The sequence below is a fragment of the Triticum urartu genome, chromosome 4, assembly GCF_003073215.2.
Source record: "Triticum urartu cultivar G1812 chromosome 4, Tu2.1, whole genome shotgun sequence".
Lineage (NCBI taxonomy): Eukaryota > Viridiplantae > Streptophyta > Magnoliopsida > Poales > Poaceae > Triticum > Triticum urartu.
Window position 1 is genome coordinate 514,717,895 of NC_053025.1, and position 22,362 is coordinate 514,740,256.

The 22,362-nt window shown below is 46.9% G+C and overlaps 1 long non-coding RNA gene across 2 annotated transcripts; it reads right to left on the bottom strand.

The window, feature by feature from the left end:
- Positions 1 to 680: 680 nt before the first annotated feature.
- LOC125554028 lies at positions 681 to 2,619 on the bottom strand. 2 transcript variants are annotated; one of them, XR_007304296.1, is made up of 3 exons: positions 2,211 to 2,619; positions 1,517 to 2,129; positions 681 to 740 (listed from the first exon to the last, which is right to left on the bottom strand). It is a non-coding gene; the product is annotated as an uncharacterized LOC125554028 (long non-coding RNA). The 2 variants fall into 2 exon arrangements; XR_007304295.1 differs by having other exon boundaries at positions 2,240 to 2,618.
- Positions 2,620 to 22,362: the final 19,743 nt, after the last annotated feature.

Sequence of the window (22,362 nt, forward strand, 5' to 3'; positions counted from 1 at the left end):
GACCCTGGTTGCCCAGGGGGCGCCGGACATCGCCCAGGTTGGACCAACACTCAGAGAAACACTGGCACGGGGGGGGGGGGGTGGGGGGGGGGGGGTTGAATAAAGATGACCCTCGGGTTTGCAAATCCCTAGGGAAAAGTTTAGCTTGTTGTTAGGCAAATGTTAAAACCAATGTTGGGCCTTCCTGGACGAGTTTTTATTCAAAGAGAACTGTCAAGGGGGTCCCATAACTCCAACCGCGTAAGGAACACAAAATCAAGGAACATAATACCAGTATGACGGAAACTAGGGCGGCAAGAGTGGGACAAAACACCGAGCAAAAGGCCAAGCCTTCCACCCTTTGCCAAGTATATAGATACATTAATTAAAATAAGAGGTATTGTGATATCCCAACATATCCATGTTCCAACATGGAACAACCTGCAAGGCACCTGCAACTAGCAACACTATAAGAGGGGCGGAGAAAAAGCGGTAACATAGCCAAACAACGGTTTGCTAGGAAGGTGGGTTAGAGGCTTGGCATGATAATATGGGAGGCATGATAAACAAGTGGTAGGTAGCGCGACAGAGCGATAGAATGAACAACTAGCAAGCAAAGATAGAAGTGATATCGAGGGTAATGATCATCTTGCCTGAAATCCCGCAAGGAAGAAGAACGAGTCCATGAAGTAGACAAACGGACGTAGTCGAACGAATCCTCACAACTCCGGAACGAAACCGAAGCTATCGAGAGAAGCAAACTGGAAAGAAGCAAGCAACATGGTAAACACACAAGCATAATCATGGCATGATGCACAAATAAGTATGATGCATGTCCGGTTTAATGAGGCATATGGCATGGCAAAGTGCAACAAGCAATACTACAAATTAAGTGGAGCTCAATATGCAACGAGTTGCATATTGACGAGATACCACATTCAATCATTTAGTTCACTCCTGTTTAGGTACTGAACAATATTAAATGTTGGTTAACATGGCAAGAGGTGAGGCATAATAAAACTATCTATTTAAGCAACTTTTAATGAGGTCGGAAATAACAAACAACAAATTCAGAAAATCCCCATGTGTATATTTTCAGATTTGCTACTATTCTACCCTATACACAATTTTAGAGTTGTTAAACATGCAAAGTAATGCCACCATGTTAATCTATGCATTCTTCTACCCCATTTACATATAAAGAACATTTAATTTGGAGCTACAGTTATTTAGTTATGAAATAAAGCATTTTAACATGGCATTTATGCAAATTTAATCAAACAACATTTTAAACATAGATGAAAAATAGCATATTATGAAACTAGGTGTCTAATCATTTCACACATTTAAAACATTTTAATCCGATGCAACATTTGTGAGCTATTAAATGCCTGATCTAGAGGGACTTTTCTGTAAAATAGGTTTTGTCTGGAATAATTAACAAATCATCCAGAACTGAAAAAAAACGTCCACGGGCTAAAACAGGCTGGCCCAACAGGAGGAAAAACAAAAAAGGGGCGATGGGGTGTGGCCTCACCCAGTGGGCCTTGGCCCGGTTCGGCAGAGGAGGCCCAGGCGATGGACGAAGCAGGGGCGCGGTCAACGGGGTCGAGCGGGGTCCAGGCGCGGGGGAACTTGGCGCCGGTCAACGCAGGGGGGACGGCAGCGCTCGCTCAAATCGGACGAAGCAGAGGTGAGGCTCTCACCGGGAAGAAGCAGGACGGCGGCAGCTGGGAGGAGCTGTGGGCGAGGAACGGCAACGCGACAGTGGGATCCGGCCAGGAAGGGCCTACAGGCAGCGGATCCGTGCAGAACATGGCACGTCGACTCGGGCGACAGGGATGACGCGAAGGAAGGCGATGGCTTGGCGAAGCAGGGGAGGTCCGGCGAGGGAACGACAAGGAGGTGGCTCCGGTCGGTGAGTCAAGGGACTTGGCCGGTGACACGGCTTGGCGTTTGATTTGGAGAAGGGAAGACAGGGGGCGGCGCGATGTAGAGGACGCAGGGGAGGCAGCGGCAGTGACTTGCACAGGGTCTCCGGCGACAAGGGGCACGGGGACGCCGAGCTACAGGGTGCAGGAGATGGATCCGGTGAGGCTCGCCGGATCTAGCGCTCAAGGATCTCGGGCAGCACTGCAGCAACATCGTTCCTGTCCACAGAGAGAGATCGAGGTGAGTGGAGAGAGAGGGAAAGGAGAGGACGGAGAAGGAGAGCTGGGGCGTGACACAACAGCCTAGTGTCGTCAGGTTGGTCACCAACATGAGGAGACAGGGAGCCTCGGGTGCTGCTGCTCGTCACCGGCGGGGAGGCATGGCTGGCGGCACGAGATGGAGGCGCACGGGAGGAGATGAGGTGCAGCCAACGGGCGGAGGAGACGAAGCCGAGCGCTCCTGCTCGGGGTCTCGGTCAGGCGCGAAGCAGAGGAGGCCGGTTCCTCGCGGGCTGTGCGGGCACGAGGAGGCGTCGGGGCGCGCTACTTGGTTGGTCGGGGATGCAAAACGAGGAGGTGGTTGGGTTGGCCGGGTGGAGTGGATAGATTGGATCGGGGATCGGGCAGGTTTGGATGGGGATGGATCCCGAGGTGGGAGACGAGTGCGGTGGCGGCGGCAGGGACAAAACTCCTAGAAATTAGGTTTTGGGCAGATTTGGTTAGGGGTTAGTCTATTATATATACAAAAGGGGATGATTCGGATCCTCTGATTATAATCGAACGGTCGAGAATAAAATGCTTTGGGAGTCCAAACAAATAATCGCAGATGTTTTAGGGATGTTTGGGGATGATCCGAATCCAACGGTGACGACTGACCGGGTTGGGTTCGGGACAGCTTTCGGACGCGGGTGAGGGGTCGATGCACTGTGCAAAGAGGGGTTAGGCGGACGTGGTCAAGGTGTGGTTGGACTGAGAATGGTCAACGAAGACAAAGCGGTCTGACGACATTGCCACGGAGAAGAAAAGAGAGAAGAGAACGATGTGGCAGAGACAAGGAAGAAGCGGCAACTACGCATGGATGCAAGTTTTAAAACAAAGACGGCAACGAGTGCCGATGAAATGCGAATGATGCGATCATAAAATGCAACAAACAATAAAACACATGACGGCAACGAAATACATGGAAGACTTCTAAAGCGTCGGTCTCGGGTCGTCACATCACCATCATGACCGGCTGGGCCTTCGGCAGTGCCACCATCCGCACCTGCCCTCCGATTTCTTCCTCCCTGCCCAGGAATGGTGCCATCCTGATCTTGGGGAGGCGCCGAATCCCAGCCAGGCCTTCCCCCCGTCTTCTTTGTTTCCCCTGCAGTTTCAAGGAGGGGAGGGACAGAGCAAAGGCATCACATGCATTTATCTCTTTCCAATCTAAAATGTGTAGGCACTTGCCAAACTTTAGTTAAAATTACGTAATCTTCTTTACACATGCTTGTGTTCTGTAAGATCTATACTTGTCGATCAGCATATTAATGAAAAAGGCAAACATTGCCGGGTACTTGTGCATGTAACATGTCCATGCAGAGGTGAAATGCCTCTATACATTCAAGTAAACAAGTTTTCCCTGGTAGGCTATCCTGTCGGTACCCTCAGTTTGTTGCCATGGAGCTAGGCCTGCCGGGCACAAATCACAAAGAGGGACCAGCCCCCCGCCAGGAACTTTTCACCGAAGGCCACTACAACCATCCTGACCAAAGCAAAATTCAAGTCAAGGGATGTGAGCACTTAAGTTTCGAAGGTGGTGAGGTTTTCATATGCACAAGTCTCTAATTACAGAACACGTATGGATAAGAAAGAACTTATTTGTTTGGCTTGCTGGGCATCGCAATGTAGGCTTGTCTTCTCTTCTCTTCTTCGGGACCAAGTCCACCGTAAAAGCCTGTTGCTTAGTGCAGATGAAAGTGATGCCACATGCGATCATATCTACATGAACATGTTATGTTCATGATATGCTTATGCATGCATGCAATTTGTCGGGGGGCCCTAGCGCTTCATTTATTTCTCTGTTGCTCAGGGTCTGCACTTGGCTTTGTACAAGGGGTTACATGCAACATCGGCGAGGCCTGTACAAAAGGGTGGCTGCCGAGCAGGACATGACAGCCGCGCCTTACGGGTAGCACTTGCGGAGATGCTCAATATTGCATGAGTTTTGTAATTGAATGCCATCTCCGGTCTCCAGACGGGCTGCGCCAGGTCTGGTGACTCGTACTACTCGGTAAGGGCCTTCCCACTTTGGCGTCAATTTGTTTGTACCCTTGGCGGACTAAACGCATGTAAGGACAAGGTCGCCTTCCTCAAAACTCTAGGCATGAACCCTGCGGCTGTGATAGCGACGCAAGGCTTGCTGGTAGCATGCATCACGTGTAGCAGCCTAGAGACGGTTCTCCTCGAGTAGCACAGCGTTATCACGCGGTGCTGTTCTTGCGCTACTTCATCATAGGCAAGCGCTCGAGGTGACCCGTAAATGAGTTCCATGGGGATAACTGCTTCTGCCCCATAGACTAGGGAGAAGGGAGCCTGCCTAGTAGCTCGATTTGGTGTCATTCTGAGGGACCAAAGAACCACCGACAGCTCGTTGATCCATCGCCTGCCACACTTCTGCAGCTTATGAAATGTTCTTGTCTTAAGTCCTCGCAACACTTCAGTGTTCGCCCTCTCAGCTTGCCCGTTGCTCCTTGGATGGGCAACAGAGGCGAATGGGATTTTGCTTCCGAGGGCATGAACGTATTGCATGAAGGCGTGGCTCATGAATTGGGTGCCATTGTTGGTGATGATTCGGGCAGGCACCCCGAAGCGGCACGCCAATCCTTTCAAGAACTTGATAGCTAACTGAGCAGTCACCTTTCTCACGGGCTCTACTTCCCCCCACTTTGTAAACTTGTCGGTGGAAACGAACAAGAATTTAAAGCCCCTGGTAGCACGGGGAAGGGGCACAAGATGTCGAGCCCCCAGACCAAAAACGACCATGATAAAGGGATTGTCTCAAGAGCTTGGGCAGGGAGATGGATATTCTTGGAATGGAGCTCGCAGGCTTCACATTTGGTGACCAACTCAACTGCATCTTGGAGGGCTGTGGGCCAGTAAAATCCTTGCCGGAAGGCTTTTCCAACTAGAGCCCTCGATCCAATGTATGAATCGCACATACCCTTTTGTATCTCTGCCAGCAGTTCCTTTCCTTCTTCCCGAAAATGCACTTCAATTTCACACCGTTGGGCCTTCTTCTGTACAGCATTCATCAACGAACTGATACATACTGGCCCTCCAGGCTACTCTTTCAGCTTCTTCTTGCTCTTCGGGAAGTTCTCCAGTTTGGAGGAAATGGACTATGTGCCGGGCCCAAGTTGGAGCCTGAGGCTCGGCAACGAGGACCAGCGGCACCTCCTCATTCATGGGAGCGCACTCCTCGACCGCAGGAACTGGTGGTCTGGCGGGAGGGTGCAGCTCAACGATCGAAGGGGAGTTGTTCCCGCCAAGCTCTCTGCCGGGAGCCTCGGGAGGTTCTATCGGGAGAGGCTTGCCGGAGTCCAGTTTCTGGCCATTGTTGTCGGGGATACGGAGGGCTGAGTCAGAGGGAGAACAAAAGTCTCTGGTCCCACACGGAGTTTTGCGCAGCGCACTTTGACAAATTATTAGCGATGCTGTTTTCCGCACGGGGTACATGCTCTGTTTGCAATCCATCAAAGCGCTCCTCCAACTTTTTCACTTCCTCAACGTATGCCTCCATCAATGGACTTTGGCAATCCTTGTTTACCTGTCTCACCACAAGTTACGAGTCTCCGCAGATGATCAGCATCTTGATTCCCAGTTCTGTTGCAATCCTGAGCCCGACAAGGAGCCCTTCATACTCTGCAGTATTATTGGTAGCCTTCTCCTGGGGAAAATGCATTTGGACAACGTACTTAAGGTGTTCCCGAGTAGGAGCAACGAGAAGTACGCTAGCCCCTACAACTTGTAGGGAGAAGGCACCATCGAAATACATAATCCATTCTTGGGGCGCTTCCTTGCCAGGGATAACTGTCTCCAACACTTCTTCATTAGGGGTTGGCGTCCACTCTGCAATAAACTCTATCAGTGCTCTACTCTGAATAGTTGATGTGCTCTCAAACTTCAAACCAAAGCTGGATAACTCCAAGGCCGACTCCACTATCCTACCGGTGGCCTCGGGGTTTCTGAGTATCCGTTGCAAAGGAAAGCGGGTGACAACCGTGATCTCGTGGGCTTGGAAGTAGTGGCGCGGTTTCCTTGAGGCAACGAGGCCAAAAATCAACTTTTGCATGCCAGAGTACCTTGACCTATCCCACTGCAATAGGCATCCGTACGAAGCAGTACGTGCCACAAGGGGTTATGAACGCGGTCTTCTCTTCGCCTTCCTTGGACATAAAGATTTGGGGGTATCCAGAGTATGCATCCAGGAAAGAAAGCAGGTCACACCCAGAGGTGGAATCCACAATCTGGTCGATGTGCGGCAAGGGAAATGGGTCCTTCGGGCATGCCTTGTTGAGATCCATGAAATCTATGCAAAGCCTCCATTTTCCATTGGCCTTGCATACCACCACAGGATTTGCTAACCATGTTGGATGCAATACTCCTCTGACCAGACCAGCTGCCTCAAGTTTCTTGATATCCTTGGTAATGAACTGCTACCGCTCCAAAGCTTGCTTCCAGACCTTCTGCTTGACGGGTTGGGCATGTGGGCAGACAACAAGGTGGTGCTCGATTACCTCCCTAGGAACACCGGGGATATTAGATGGTTGCCAGGCAAACACATCAATATTCTCCCGTAGGAAGGAAACGAGTGCACTTTCCTATTTGTGATCGAGGGTGGCACTGATAGTGAAGGTACCATCAGTGCGAGCCAGCCCTGCCGAGACCTTTTTCACAGCGGGTGCAGCAGCCTTGGGTCTCTTGCTATTGGAACTCTCCGGCAAGTCATCAACTGGTGCAGCGTACTCCGAAGAGGTATGTTTCCAGGATTCCTTGCTGGCATCCTTGTTTGCTTTCTTGTTTCCTTTACTTTCCTTGGCGAGAACAGTAGCTTCAATGGCCTCTGCCATGACGGCTTCCTGGTACATCTTGTCCACACAAATGATTGTATCCTTCTCGTCTGACGGGGTGGAAATGACACCTATCGGCCCTGGCATCTTCAAGGTGTTGTAGGCATAGTGGGATGCCGCCATGAATTTGGCCAAAGCTGGCAACCAAGGATTTCATTGTACGGCAGGGGGAGGTCAACCACATCAAACACGATCTTCTCAGTCTGATAATTCAACTCCCCCCTGAATGTCACCGGTAGCGTGATCTTCCCCTTAGGAGGACTCCTGCCGGGGTTGATCCCTTGAAACGTGCCAGTAACCTTGAGCTCTTCCTCTGCTATCTGAAGTTCGCTAATGACCTTTGGAGAAATTAGATTCAACCCGGCCCCGCCGTTAACCAACATATTTGTGACTTTGAGGTTGCGGATTGTTGGTGAGACCAACAATGGCAAGCACCCTACTGCGGTGGTGCGGTCAGGGTGATCCTCATAGTCGAAGATGATGGGCATGTGGGAACACTTGAGCGGTTTCCGAGAATCTGCCACGGGCTCCACGACATTGACTTCACACACCCACTGTTTAAGTTGGCGGTGAGAGGAGAGAGATGCACCCTCGTCAATGCATAGGGTGTCAGTGGCTTTTTGGAACTACTTCCTGCTGGTTTCCTCTTCATCTCCGCCATCACTTTCATCATTGCAATCCTCCTTCTCACGGCCTCTGGCAGGTTTTCCTTGATTCCGAGGAGCCTTGCCGGGGCGGCTTGCTCCGCCGCCTCGACCCTTCTCGCCATGGCCATCTTGACCTTTCTCCTTATCACGCTTCTCGTATTCGGCCCTCTATTTCTTGACGAGCTGCTCGACCTGATGACACTCCTGGAGATCATGGCCCTTGGTTCGATGGATCTTGCAATATGGCCCATCACCTTTCCTAGCCTTCTCGACAGCCGCGGCTTCCCGGCAATCAGTGCATGCAACAACTTCCTTGCCGGGAACTTTGCCCTTGGCCTTCTTGCCGGTACTAGGTGCGCCCGATCCCTCAACGGTCATCATTGCCTTATCCTTGCGCCTTTTGTTGTGCTTCTTGTTCTTCTTCTTCTGACTGGTGGCCTCGTCATCATCCTCTGAGTCAATGTCGACGCCATCCTCTTCACCGGGGAGCCGCCTCCCCTCCTCTACCTGAGCACACTTTTCCACTAGAGTGTACAGCTCCTTCACAGTCTTGGGCAACCGAACGTTCATCTTGGAACATATCTGATGATTGCACACATTGGACTAGAACGCAACTAGCACAGCTGCCGGGTGGATGTCTGGAATGTTCCTCTGTACTCGGCTGAACCTCTGCATGTACTTCCACAGAGTCTCTCCTTCCTTCTGTGGGAGGAGCCGCAAGTCACTGGGACGCCCTGGTTCTTGATGGCCGCCTGTGAAGGCGCCAACAAACTCATGGCACAGTCCATCCCAGGTTGAAATGGAGTTCTCCAGTACGTGCATCAGCCAAGACCTCACATTTGGCTTGAGTACCATAGGGAAGTAGTTGACGAACACCTTTCGTCTCTTCCCTCGGCAGCTTGAACATCGATGGTGTTGATGTTCAAGAACTCTGCCAGGTTTAGTCTCCCATCATAAGTCTCAGGTATTTCTAGCTTGAACGTGCGAGTGGATGGCCAATGGACTTGCCACAACTCATGGGTGCAGGCAGGGCACCCAGCCTCAAAAGGTAGGTACCCACCTTCGCCAAGCGCGGGCTCGTCGACGTCGGAGCCATCGCGCCTATCGGAATGGAGGTGGGTGTCGCAACGTCGCCTGATGGTGACGCGCGCGCCTTCCCTTTGCCTGTCCTCCAAGACTCGCTGTTGGCCCTGACGCACTCGAGGGTCGGGCAAAGCCATCGAGACGTCGTCGGGTTCTTGGTCGCGTGGCTCATGCGCTGGCTGCCGTAGAGGGGACTGCACCGTGGGGTGGCCTCTTCCGCACGGCCAGCAGCGTGGGCCGTTATCGTCGCCTGGGGAGGCCATGGCGGGCCAGCTCATTGTGACCCTCCTGCCTCAGCGAAACCAATCAGGCTTTGAATGGTGGCTCTCCACTCATCCATCTGATCGGCTGCCGGCAGAAATCTCAACAGCAGCTGGGCCCGTGCCATGGCCTCCGAAGCGATGCTTGGCATGGATGATGACATAGATCGTAACATCCTCCTAACGGTGTCGGTAGTGGCCGCGTCGTGTTCTTTTCATCGTGAACCAGCCTCCAGGATGGCGTGGTGACGAGGTGGAGGCGCTTGAGGACCAACGGCTCCGTTTGGCGCATCGGCTGGGTCAACTCGTGAAAGTGCAACTAATCCCTGGGTGGTTTTGGTAATTCATAACAACATATAGCTCATTGAACTAATACTCTTTCAAGATATTCATTTCAAAAAGTTCAATGATTGTCATGGCATGGACTAGAGATGTGGACCCCTCAAAATGCTAAGGACACATATTGGCAAAAGCTCAAGACTATACATTTTCATTTTAGTGATCGAAGATCACATTGAGTCCATAGGAAAAGCCAATACTATTAAAAGGGGATGAGGTGTTGCTTAATGACTTGCTTGCTCAAAATGCTTAGTGATATGCTCGAAAAACCCTCGACCACTTTCTCATTTCCACATATGTCCTAAACCTAAAGTAAAACTCGGCCCCACCGATTTGATCTATCCGGTGCCACCGAGTTCACTTGACATAGCCATAATCATAAACCCTAATTAGTTCGGTCTCACCGATAGGAATCTCGGTCTCACCGAGATGGGATTGCAAACTCTCTATTTTCCTTCGTAACATTTTGGTCCAACCGAGATGAGCGATCGGTCCCACCGAGTTCGCAATGCAAACTATCTGTTTCCTTTTCGTAACGTTTCAGTCTCACTGAAATGAGCGGTCGGTCCCACCGAGTTTGCCAAACCAACTCTATGTTTGCTTATTATTGAAATCGGTCTCACTGAGTTGAAGTAATCGGTCAAACCAAGATCAAGTTATGCCCTAACCCTAATGCATCGGTCCCACTGAGTTGATCATGTCAGTCCCACCGAAAAGCCTAACGTTCACATTTTGAACCATATCGGTCTGACCGAGTTTCACTATTCGGTCCCACCGAGTTTGGCAAATTGTGTGTAACGGTTAGATTTTGTATGGAGGCTATATATACCCCTCCACCCTCCTCTCCATTTAAGGGAGAGCCATCAGAACGTGCCTACACTTCCACTACTCATTTTCTGAGAGAGAACCACCTACTCATGTGTTGAGACCAAGACATTCCAATCCAACCACAAGAATCTTTATCTCTAGCCTTCCCCAAGTTGCTTTACACTCAAATCATCTTTCCACCATATCCAAACATCTGTGTGAGAGAGTTGAGTGTTGGGGAGACTATCATTTGAAGCACAAGAGCAAGGAGTTCATCATCAACACACCATCTATTACCTTTTGGAGAGTGGTGTCTCCTAGATAGGTTAGGTGTCACTTGGGAGCCTCCGTCAAGATTGTGGAGTTGAACCAAGGAGTTTGTAAGGGCAAGGAGATCACCTACTTCATGAATATCTATCCGAGTGAGGCAAGTCCATCATGGGCGATGACCATGGTGGGATAGACAAGGTTGCTTCTTCGTGGACCCTTTGTGGGTGGAGACCTTCGTGGACTCTCCAACCATTACCCTTCGTGGGTTGAAGTCTCCATCAACGTGGATGTACGATAGCACCACCTATCGGAACCACGCTAAAAATCTCTGTGTCTACATTGCGCTTGCTCCGTCCAAACTCCTCCCCTTTACCTTCATATGCAATGATTTACATTCCGCTGCTACACTCTTAGAATTGCATGTGTAGGTTGATTACTTGACTTGTGTTAAATTGCTAAAATCTACCAAGACTTAAAATTGGGAAAAGGCTAGATTTTTATTTGGTCAAGTAGTCTAATCACGCCCCTCTAGACATACTTTTGATCCTACAAGTGGTATCAGAGCTTTGGTCTCCATTTGCCTTGATTTCCATAGCTTTGGTGATCATAGCCTTGGTTTCACAACCTAGGAGAGTATGGCCTCTAGTGAGGGAAATTACCACCGTATAGGTCCTTACTTTGATGGTACAAATTTTGCTAGTTGGAAGCATAAGATGAAAATGCATATTCTTGGACATAATCCCGCCGTTTGGGATATTGTCTTCATTGGCTTGCAAGGTGAATTCTTCGATGGAAGGGAACCAAATTGTGAAGCAACCGCTGAAGAATTGAAGATGTTACAATACAATGCTCAAGCTTGTGATATCCTCTTCAACGGATTATGCCCCGAAGAATTCAACAAAATCAGCCGTCTTGAGAATGCAAAGGAAATTTGGGATACTTTGATTGATATGCACGAAGGTACCGACTCCGTCAAGGGATCCAAGTTGGATGTGCTTCAAATTCAACTTGACAAGTTAAAAATGAAGGATGGTGAAGGTGTCGCTGAAATGTACTCTAGGCTTGCTCTCATCACAAATGGGATTGCCGGCTTGGGAAGTAAAGAGATGACCAACAGATTCATCATAAACAAGATCCTTAGATCCTTGGATGGAAAATATGATACCGTGTGCACATTGATCCAAATGATGCCCAATTACAGAGATCTCAAGCCAATAGAAGTCATTGGTAGAATTGTAGCTCATGAGATGTCACTTAAGGATAAACAAGAGGTTCAGAACAAGTCAAGTGGCGCTTAGAAAGCTTCATGTGATGCTCCTACATCATCAAGTGAGAAACAAGTCTTCACTGAGGAATTGAGCTTAATGGTGAAGAACTTCAACATGTTCTACACGAGTAGAAGCAAAGAAATAAGTTCCAAGTCAAGGTCCTACAATGACAAAAGATCTTCTAGTCATGAACGTAATTGCTACAATTATGGAAGACCCGGACACTACTCCAATGAGTGTACGGCTCCCTACAAAAGAAGATAAGAGTCACCTAAAATGAGCAGTAGAAGAGAATAATCACCTCAAAGGGAGAGAAGGAGTAGAGATGATCGTTATGAACGAAGAACCTCTCGCAGAAGCAACGATTCAAAAAGGAAGGACAAGTCATTGAGGAGCTATACGAAATGAAGACATCAAGCTCATGTTGATGAATGTGTATCCGGTTCTGACTTCGACAACCACTCCGAGAGAAGTTACCACTCCGACTCCGAATATACTCAATATGAAGGTGTTACCGGTCTAGCACTTGTGTCAACCAACTCCTATGACATATTTGACTCGCCAAATGAAGGAATTGGAAGATGCTTCATGGCTAAAGGCCCAAAGGTATCACACCCCGAGTATGTTGATTTCAATAGTGATGAAGATGATTTGCTAGGTGATGACGATTTACTTGTTGACAACTCTAGTGATGAAACTATGATGAACTTGCTATTAATCAAGATAAAACGAATGATGATGATAAGAAGGAGGTTGAGCGTCTAACTAAAGAACTAAAGACTCTTAAGTTCGCTCATGAAACTACCTTAGAAGATCATCGAGAGCTTTTAAAGACTCATGAGAAGCTACGCTTTGAAAAGCTCAACCTAGAGCAAGAGCATGGGTTCTTAAAAGCAATCAATGATGATCTTCGTAAGAAAAGTTCTTACATTGCCAAGCGTTTACTCTTGTCTACTTACATGCCAGGAGTGAAATCTAGCAACAACAGTAAGAAAGATTCTTCTTCTAGTAGTAACAATAATCATGCTAAATCCAATATTGTTACTTCTAGTAGTTCTCTGGATTCCACTAATGATTCTCTTAGCCAAGTTACACTTGAGCAATAAAATAGCTTATTGAAGGGAATTATAGAGAAAGGTGTTTACAAGAGCCTTGCTTGAAGTAAACAATTTGAGGAAATTGTACGCAAGCAAGGAAGGCATCGGAAGAATCAGGGTGTTGGTTTTGAATGAAAGTTCAATGCCAATGGAGTTGAGTGGGAAGAAGATCAATACCCCAAGACGAAGTTTGTTCCTCAATAAGAGAAGTATGATCCTACTTCCTTCAAGGGGACACAAGCTCAAGATGATCTTCCACCACAAGACCATAAGCTAAGAGGCAAGGACAAGCTTCAAGAGGATATTGATGCATTTGAAGAAGATCCTAAGTCCTTGGTCAAGTGGGTTCCCAAGACTACATCAAGTTCTACCTCATCAAGTACGACTACAACTCCAAGGATTCCCATCAAGATGATGTGGATCCCTAAGAAGAAGAACTATAGAGTTCTTGAGGGTGACTCCGCCAACATACTTCATTCATGTTCATTTTGGCAAGAACGAGTGCAATCAACTTTCACATCTTGTACTAGTTCAAGGAGTCACAAACCCTCTTGTTGGTAAGTCAAGGGACAAGGTAACCTAATGCTTTCATGGACATCATCTTGTGTGTACTTCACTCTATGTCTATGGATATCCTTGTTTATTCCTTGTGGGACTAACCCATGTAGGTATTGAAAGTGCAACTCACTCCAATGGATTGCTCCAAACGATATACATCAATATTGAGCATCTACATCTTCAACACCTACATGAAGTCATCATTGACAAAACCCAAGGTTAGTTCATCCCTCTTAGGGGGGATATCACATCTAGGGGGGAGCTTTACTCTAAGAATTGAGCTAAAGCAACTCTAATGGTGTGAACACAACAATGCTTAATGTAAAAGTGGTAACCCCACTTGTGCTTAAACGATGAGTATGACCTACGATCAAATGTTCTCATTTGACTCCTCGGTCAATATACTCATATATAGATGACCTAGTCATCGCCAATTGCTTGATAGATGCAAGAGTGTTTGTGCATGCTTTGCCACATATTTCATTTGCCATCTTATTGTGTGAGCATGTTGAGTGCATAATTTTCTCATTCGAGGACATCCATTTGTTGTTTTGAATGTTTGGTCTTTTCTTTTGCCAAATGGATGGACAATAATGCCTAAGAACTCCCTCTAGCTATCTATGTTTTTCTCGTCTCAAACTCTATTCATGCTACATCAAAAAGTTTGATCAAGTCAGATTCGAACCATCTGGGTAAGGAGCACTCGAAGCCACCGATTCGTCATAGATTTAAACTTCCAAAACCTCTCTATGTATTTTGGTCTAACCGATTCATACCTTTCGGTCATATCGAGTTCATTGAGTTGATCAAGGTTTCAATCTCGGTGCAACCAATTTGAACAATTCGGTCACACCGAGTTGCAGTAACCGCTTGCGATTCTGCATCTCGGTGCCACCGAGTTGTTCCACTCGGTCACACCGACAGGGTCTGGATATATATACCCACGGGTCAAATTTTGGAAATTCCTCTGAAACCCTTCACCCGCACGTATCCAGCTCTGCTGACTCGAGGTCTCTGGACCGTCTCCTCATCGCCAGCAACCCCCCGCCGTTGGTCTCCGCCATCGTCAACAAAAATCTCCGCCGCCGTTGTCACTGTAGCAAGCTCATCGCCAAGTTAGGGTATGAGTTTGATTCTTTGTGCTTTCTCACTCCAATTCTTAGCACGAAGACAATGCCATGATTCTTGCCACGTATGAGATTATCCTATCCAGCAAAAACTTCCTCTAGATTAGTTTTGATTCAAAAATTTAGGGTTAGGTTTCCACCAAACTCATCTCGGACCCACCGAGTTGTAGAAATCAGTCTCATCGATTTGGCCTAGGCCATCGCACTTGTGATTTTCGGTCTAGCTGAATCTTACAAATCGGCGTGATCGAGTTTGACTCTCAGTGAAACCCTAGCAATCTCGGAGTCACTGAACTGTGTCTCGGTCTGACTGATTCCACTACTTTAGACTCTAATATTGCTTCGGTGTCACCGAGTTTAACAAATCGATAGCTCTGAAATGATTTCTGCAGAAAACTAAAACTAAGTTTTTGACTCAGATGTTTTGCAAAATCTCTACACTTTGTGATGCTCATCCACTCTATCTCAACTATATCTATTCATAGGGTTAACTTTCAGCTTTCAGTGTCAGCCATGTTAGACCAGAGTGACAGTCAGAACAGATCTAAGGAACATGTTAACTTGAGTGAGGGCACTAGTCCCTCTAGTAGCTATGATGAGGGTAGCAGAAGCACCCTAAGCAACTTTCCCAAAGAAGCAACAAGGACAAGGAAGAAGAGAAACTCAGATTCTGAAGATGAGGATTATGTTGCTATTGAGGAGTAAGTTACTTCTAAGAAGAAGGTTGTCAAGAAAGAGTTTGGCACTGCAGCTTCAACCAAGCCTGGATTGCACAAGAAAGCTCCTGCCAAGAGAGTGCCAATGTCCAAAGCCAGAGCCTCTACTCTTGAAGTCCCCATGTCAATAGAAGAAGAGGCTGCTGGAGGCAAGAAATGGAAGGAAAGGGTCTAGAAGACCATGGCTAAAGTTATTGGTAAGCCATCTATGATGATCCAATCGGATGAGGAAGAGGATGATGAAGAAGATGCTGCACCAATACCCAAGACTCAGAAGTTGATGGAAGATGCCATCAAGTTAGGGGCTGCTCCATCAAAGCCCAAGACTGCCCCCAAGGCTGTTGTTGCTGCTCAAGCTTCTAAGCCTTCAGCACCAAAGAGATCTACCAAGAACATCCCTTCTACTGAAAAGAACAAGGCCCTAGTGCCTGAAGTGGAAGAAGAGGAAGAAGCCCAAGTGCTTAGGAAATTGAAGCCAAAGATTCCTGATCATGATGACAATCACCCAATTGCTGAAAACATGAAGGAAAGAAAGGATGCATGTCTCAGATTGTCGAGACAGTCAGACCTGTAAGTGCATCTAGTGCCACCCCTTGTTGGTTTTGGAGTATTGACGACAAACCTAGTTGAGGGACTAATGTGTTTATGAGAATTGCAGGATAACACAGGTAGAAGTCCCTCATTGATTCGGTTTTCCTACCAGAGATGACCCCTAAAAATGTATGAAGACATTGAAGTCAAAGGTGGTATATGAAGATATTCACATTGAAGACTATGACAAGAGAAGACGCCACATGAAGCCTATGGAGCTCGAAGACTTAGATCTTTCGTAGTTCTTTTTCTTTTGTGTTGAGTCATAGGAACCACCGTACTGTTAAGTGGGGTCCAAGAGAACCAGTCAGAATGGCTGAAGTGATGCCTAACCAAAACCTATGTCTTCGAGTGAAGACTATGAGAGCGAATCTTGTCCAGAGTCGGACAAGTCAGCTTTGCTTGTAGCCCAAGTAAAGTTGCCGTGTGAGTTTGAAATCTGACCGTTGGAACACGTGTCAGTTCCTTAGTGACCCAGGGTCATTTCGGACAAATCAGGTCGGGTTGCCAAGTGGCTATAAATAGCCCATCCCCAACAACCATAAACGGTTGGCTGCTTAGATTGAGAGTACGGCTTTTGTCGTTTGAGAGCAACCCACCTCGAAGCCTTTGAGAGAGAATTCCTTGCAAGGATAAAGCCCTAACCACCCAGAGCCAAAGAGAATTGGGCATCACTTAAGTCTTCTTGTCTGTGTGATCTGAAGATTTATTACACTTGAGGACTGTGCATCCTCCAGCCGGTTAGGCGTCGCGTTCTGAGCATCCAAGAGACATTGTGGATTGCCGGTGAATGAAGTCTGTGAAGGTTTGGGAGTCTACCTTGAATACTTACCGGAGTGATTGGGCAAGGTCTGTGTGACCTTAGCTCAAGGGGAATACGGTGAGGACTGGGTGTCCTGAGCTGCGTGTTCAGGACTGGGTGTCCGAGACTGTGTGTCCTAAGGTTTAAATACCTAGCCGCCCCAACCAGATGTACAGTTGTCATAGCAACTGGAACTGGTCCAACAAATCATTGTCTTCAACGTGTCACTGGTTTCATCTTCCCTTCCGTTTACTTACTGTTACTCCTTGTGAAGTCATTGTATGTTTGCACTATCTTTTGTCTTCACTAAGTGACTGCGTGTTCTGTCTGGCTTCACAATATCTTCCTACCTGATCCTTACTACATTGCTGCTATTAGTCATTATGCTTTCACTCTATTGAATACTTGACTATGGCTTGCCTAGTGTAGTCTACCTTCCGCTGCAGGGTGTTAGGTTTATTTCTATCGTTTGTCTTCATAACTCCCACGTTTTGAAGACTTTCATAAAAATCGTCTATTCACCCCCCTCTAGTCGATATAACGCACTTTCAATTGGTATTAGAGCAAGGTGCTCCCTTATTCTGTGTGATTCGGTTTAACCACCTGGAGTTTTAGCTATGTCGACTGCAGGGATAATTAAAGTCTCCGCTGCGTGCCCCGTCTTCGATGGAACTGAATATCCCTACTGGAAGAATAAGATGCGCATGCATCTTGAAGCCATTGATGTCGACCTATGGTATGTCGTCGAAAACGGCGTTCCCAAGGCTGGAGAAGGTGTCACTGCTGCTGATGTCAAGAAATTTGTTCAACTGGACTCTACTGCCAAGAATATCATCTGTGGTCACCTGACCAAAGGACAGTATGGCCGTGTGAGTGCTTTGAAGACATCTAAGCTGGTTTGGGACTGGCTCTCCAAGGTCAATGAAGGCATCTCAACCTAGAGAGATCAGAGAATCAGTGTCCTTCGCAACCTCTTCAACCGCTTCAAGCGAAATGACAATGAGAATGTCCAGCACACATTTGACCAACTCACTGACATCACAAATGAGCTTCAAGCCCTCGGCGCTACTGAGATCACCAAACATGAAGTCGTCAAGACACTACTAAGATCACTTGATAGTTCGTTTGACATCCTAGCCCTGATGATTCAAGAACGTCCTGATTTCAAGACACTCGATCCATCTGACATACTTGAGAGGCTCAACACACATGAGTTTCAGCTTTCTGAGAAAAGAGATATCTACGGTCCAAACTATGGGCGAACTCGTGCCTTGAAGGCAAAAGCTGTCTCCTCATCTGAAGAAGAATCTGATAGCAGTTCTGATGATCCCGAAGACATTGGAAGGGAACTTGCTATGCTTGTGAAGAAGTTCCAAAAATTCACCAAGAAGAAAGGTTTCAAAAAGTCTTCCCGATCAAGCTCAAGGAATGATGAAGCTTCTGCTCATGACTACAAGAAGAAAACATGTCACAAGTGCAAGAAACTTGGCCACTTCATCTCTGAGTGTCCACAGTGGGACAATGAGAATAAAAAGAAGAAGAAGAGCAAGGAATATGACTCTGTCGACAAGAAGAAGAAGAAATACTCAAAGTCTTCTTCCAAGTCTTCATCAAAGTCTTGATCACACAAGAAGAGCTCATCTGGCAAGGCACGTGCGTTTGTTGGCAAGGAAATGGATTCAGAGGAGGAGTCCGCTTCTGAGGAGGCGGAGGTGGAGTCTGAGGAGGAGTCCGATTCAGGCATCGCAAGTCTGGCTACAGCATACGTTGCCAAGTCCATCTTCAACACTGAAGACAATGACCTCATCACCGACACCGATGCAAAGGACAAGGACTACTCCGCTTCTACCTACTGCTTCATGGCACGCGGTGCCAAGGTAAACACACGCACTACTCACTATCAAACATCTAGTGACGATGACTCTGATTGTGGTTCAAAACCCAGCTACAAAACACTTGCTAAAATTGCAATTGAACAACAGAAAGCTATGGAACATATTCAAAAACTGTTAGACAGAAGCAATGATCTGTTAGGTGCTGAAATGACTCGATCTGAATCCTTAATTGAAGACATAAAAAATCTTCATGTTAAGTATCAGGAACTTGAAAGTCGTCATGAAACTCTCTCAACAACTCATGAAAAGCTCTCCTATGATTATCTTCAAAGGCAAGATCTTGAGAAATTGAGAGCGGTTCATGAAGATCTTCAAAAGGAAAACGAGTCACTTCGCGCCAGACAGATCAGTCCCGCTCAGGAAGGATTTGAACCACCATGTCTTAAATGCATTGAGCGTGATAATGCTACTTCTGTTGCTGAATGTTCTACTGCTACTGCTGTTGCAATATCTTCAACTGTTGATGTGGTAACTAACCCCTCTGCCGAGGATACCACCGCTATTGCTGATGAGAATGCTAGGTTGAAGACATTGCTTGAAACAGGGATGTACAAAAGTCTTAAAGGGCATCAGACACTATGTGATGTCCTCAAAAAGCAGATTCTGAACCGAAACCCGAGGAAAGAGGGTGTTGGGTTCGTAAGGAAAATGAATGCTGATGGCTCTTATTGGAAACCTGAGCAGTACCCCAAAACCATGTGGGTTGCTGCAAAGGAACCTTCAGCAGATCCATCTAATCTATCTGGCTTCACTTGTGCTAACCCCATTATCATTGATGAATCCTTTGATGCAAACTATATACTGTTTAAGAATCAGAATGGTGAAGTGTTTGCCAGGTACATTGGTACTAACTGCAGGAATGGACCGCCTATGAAGAAGATCTGGGTTCCGAAAAGGTGTCTGGAGAATCTTCCTGTGAATGTCATCATGATACCTCACGTGAAGAAGACAAACCTCAGACTAAAGGCTTCATACGGTCCAAAGGCTTCATACAGACAGAGGACTCACCTGAGTCGCACTAACGCAAATGTTTTGCAGGGAAACCATACTCAGGCATATGAATATGAGAGCGGTTCATCAAACCGCCATGTTCATAAGACCAAGAACTATTCTGCTTATTCTTATGAGTACTATTGTCCGCCTGCAAGACTGGTTGCTAGGGCTCCAAAGCCAAAATTCTCAGATGCTGCACTTAGACTTATTGCTTCTCAGCCACCCTTGAAGATGTGGGTGGCTAAGAAAGCTTAACTCTCTTTTGCAGGGAAAGGTCTCCAGCAGAAAACCAAAATCATCTAACGCCATTGCTGGGGACCTTAAACATCTTGTAGGGCGCAAGATCAAATGCCCGAATGGTCTTACTATGTACTTCGTTCCTGAATCGCTTGCTACTCTCCCTATTAGTCCTAATCTGGATCTAAGCTTTCATAACCCACTGGTTCGTCAAATGTTTTTGCTTCACAATGCTCTTGGTGAAGCCTATCCCCCTAACTGCACTGTAGTGTACGACACCAGCGTCTTCAGAATGGATTATTGATAGTGGGTGTACAAATCACATGACTGGCAAAAGAAGCCTTCTTATGGACTCAACCTTACGTCCATCCGACAAGAGCCACATCACATTTGCTGACACTGGTAAAAGTAAGGTATTGGGTCTAGGTAGAGTTGCAATCTCAAGGGATCAACACATGGATAAAGTCATGCTTGTTGAATCCCTGGGCTTCAACTTAATGTCTGTCTCAATGCTTTGCGATTTGAACATGATCGTAATATTTGGAAAATATCGTTGCCTTGTACTAATGGAATCTGACAAGTCTCTAGTATTTGAAGGGTATCGAAAAGATGATTTGTACGTGGTAGATTTCTCAGCAGGACCACAGCTTGCCGTATGTCTTCTAGTAAAAGCTTCAGAATGCTGGCTCTGGCATCGGAGGCTTGGGCATGCTGGCATGAGGAACCTCCACACCCTGGCAAAGAAGAAGCATGTCATAGGCATCGAGGGCGTCAAGTTCAAGAAAGATCACTTATGCGGTGCCTGTGAAGCAGGGAAGATGACGAGGGCCAAACATCCCTCGAAGACAATCATGACTACTACTCGACCCTTCGAACTGCTTCACATGGATCTTTTCGGTCCCACTCATTACTCAACTCTTACTACTACTGCTTGCCTGTATGGCTTTGTTATTGTTGATGATTATTCTAGATACACTTGGGTGCGCATAATCCTTTACAAGACTGAAGTGCAGGATGTCTTCAGACGCTTCGCCAATCGAGCTATGAACAATTTTGGCGCCAAGATAAAGCACATCAGAAGTGACAATGGCACTGAATTCAAGAACACTGGCCTTGATACATATCTTGATACCTTGGGCATCACACATGAATTCTCAGCCCCGTACACGCCACAGCAGAATGGCGTCGTCGAACGCAAGAACAGAACACTCATCGAGATGGCCAGAACGATGCTAGATGAATACAAGACCCCAAGAAAATTCTGGCCTGAAGCCATTGATACTGCATGCCATACAATCAATCGTGTTTATCTTCACAAGCTTCTGAACAAGACATCTTATGAGCTCCTTACTGGCAAGAAGCCAAATGTCAGTTACTTCAGAGTATTTGGCGCAAGGTGCTGGATCAGGGACCCACATCACACCTCAAAGTTTGCACCAAAAGCACATGAGGGTTTTATGCTTGGATATGGAAAGGATTCGCACTCCTACAGAGTCTTCAATCTCTTTCATTACAAAGTGGTTGAAACAGTGGATGTGCGGTTCGATGAGACCAATGGTTCATAAAGAGAGCAACTGCCAAATGTGCTAGATGAAGTTCCATCCAGTGAATCAATCAAGCTAATGGGAACTGGAGAAATTATACCTTCTGAAGCTCATCCTGAAGAAGAACTTATCATCTCAGCACCTGATCAACATGAAGACAATGCTCAGCCTGAAGACATTCCTTCTAACAACGACAATGATCAGCAAGAGCAAAGTCTTCGCCCTGTACATCCTCGCGTTGCCAATGAAGTGCAGATTGAAAGAATAATTGATAGCATCAATACACCCGGTCCACTCACTCGTTCAAGGGAAACTCAGCTAGCAAATTTCTGTGGGCACTTCGCATTCGTCTCAATAACAGAACCCAAGAAAGTTGAAGAAGCCTTCATGGAACCTGAATGGATTCAAGCTATGCAAGAAGAGCTTCAAAAGTTTGAGCTGAATAATGTATGGGAACTAGTTAAGCGTCCTGATCCACGGAAGCACAATATAATAGGCACCAAATGGATATACCGCAACAAGCAAGATGAGCATGGTTAAGTTGTCAGAAACAAAGCTCGTCTCGTTGCTCAAGGATATACTCAAGTGGAAGGCATTGACTTCGATGAAACATTTGCTCCTGTGGCTAGACTTGAAGCCATACGCATACTGCTGGCCTATGCAAATCATCATAACATACTTCTATGTCAAATGGATGTGAAGAGTGCTTTTCTCAATGGCAAGATTGAAGAAGAAGTGTATGTTGCACAACCGCCTGCCTTTGAAGATCCAAAACATCCTGACATGGTATACAAGCTCAACAAGGCACCGTATGGCCTCAAACAAGCCCCTCGGGCCTGGTATGACACACTCAAATACTTCCTGAAGAGCAAAGGCTTCATACCTGGTTCCCTAGACCCCACTCTCTTCACGAAGACATATGATGGTGAACTGTTTGTGTGCCAAATATATGTGGATGACATTATCTTCGGCTGCACCAATCAGAGGTACAGTAAAGAGTTTGGATATATGATGCAACAGCAATATTAGATGTCCATGATGGGAGAGCTGAAGTTCTTCCTCGGTCTTCAAATATGACAACAACGCAATGGCATCTTCATATCTCAA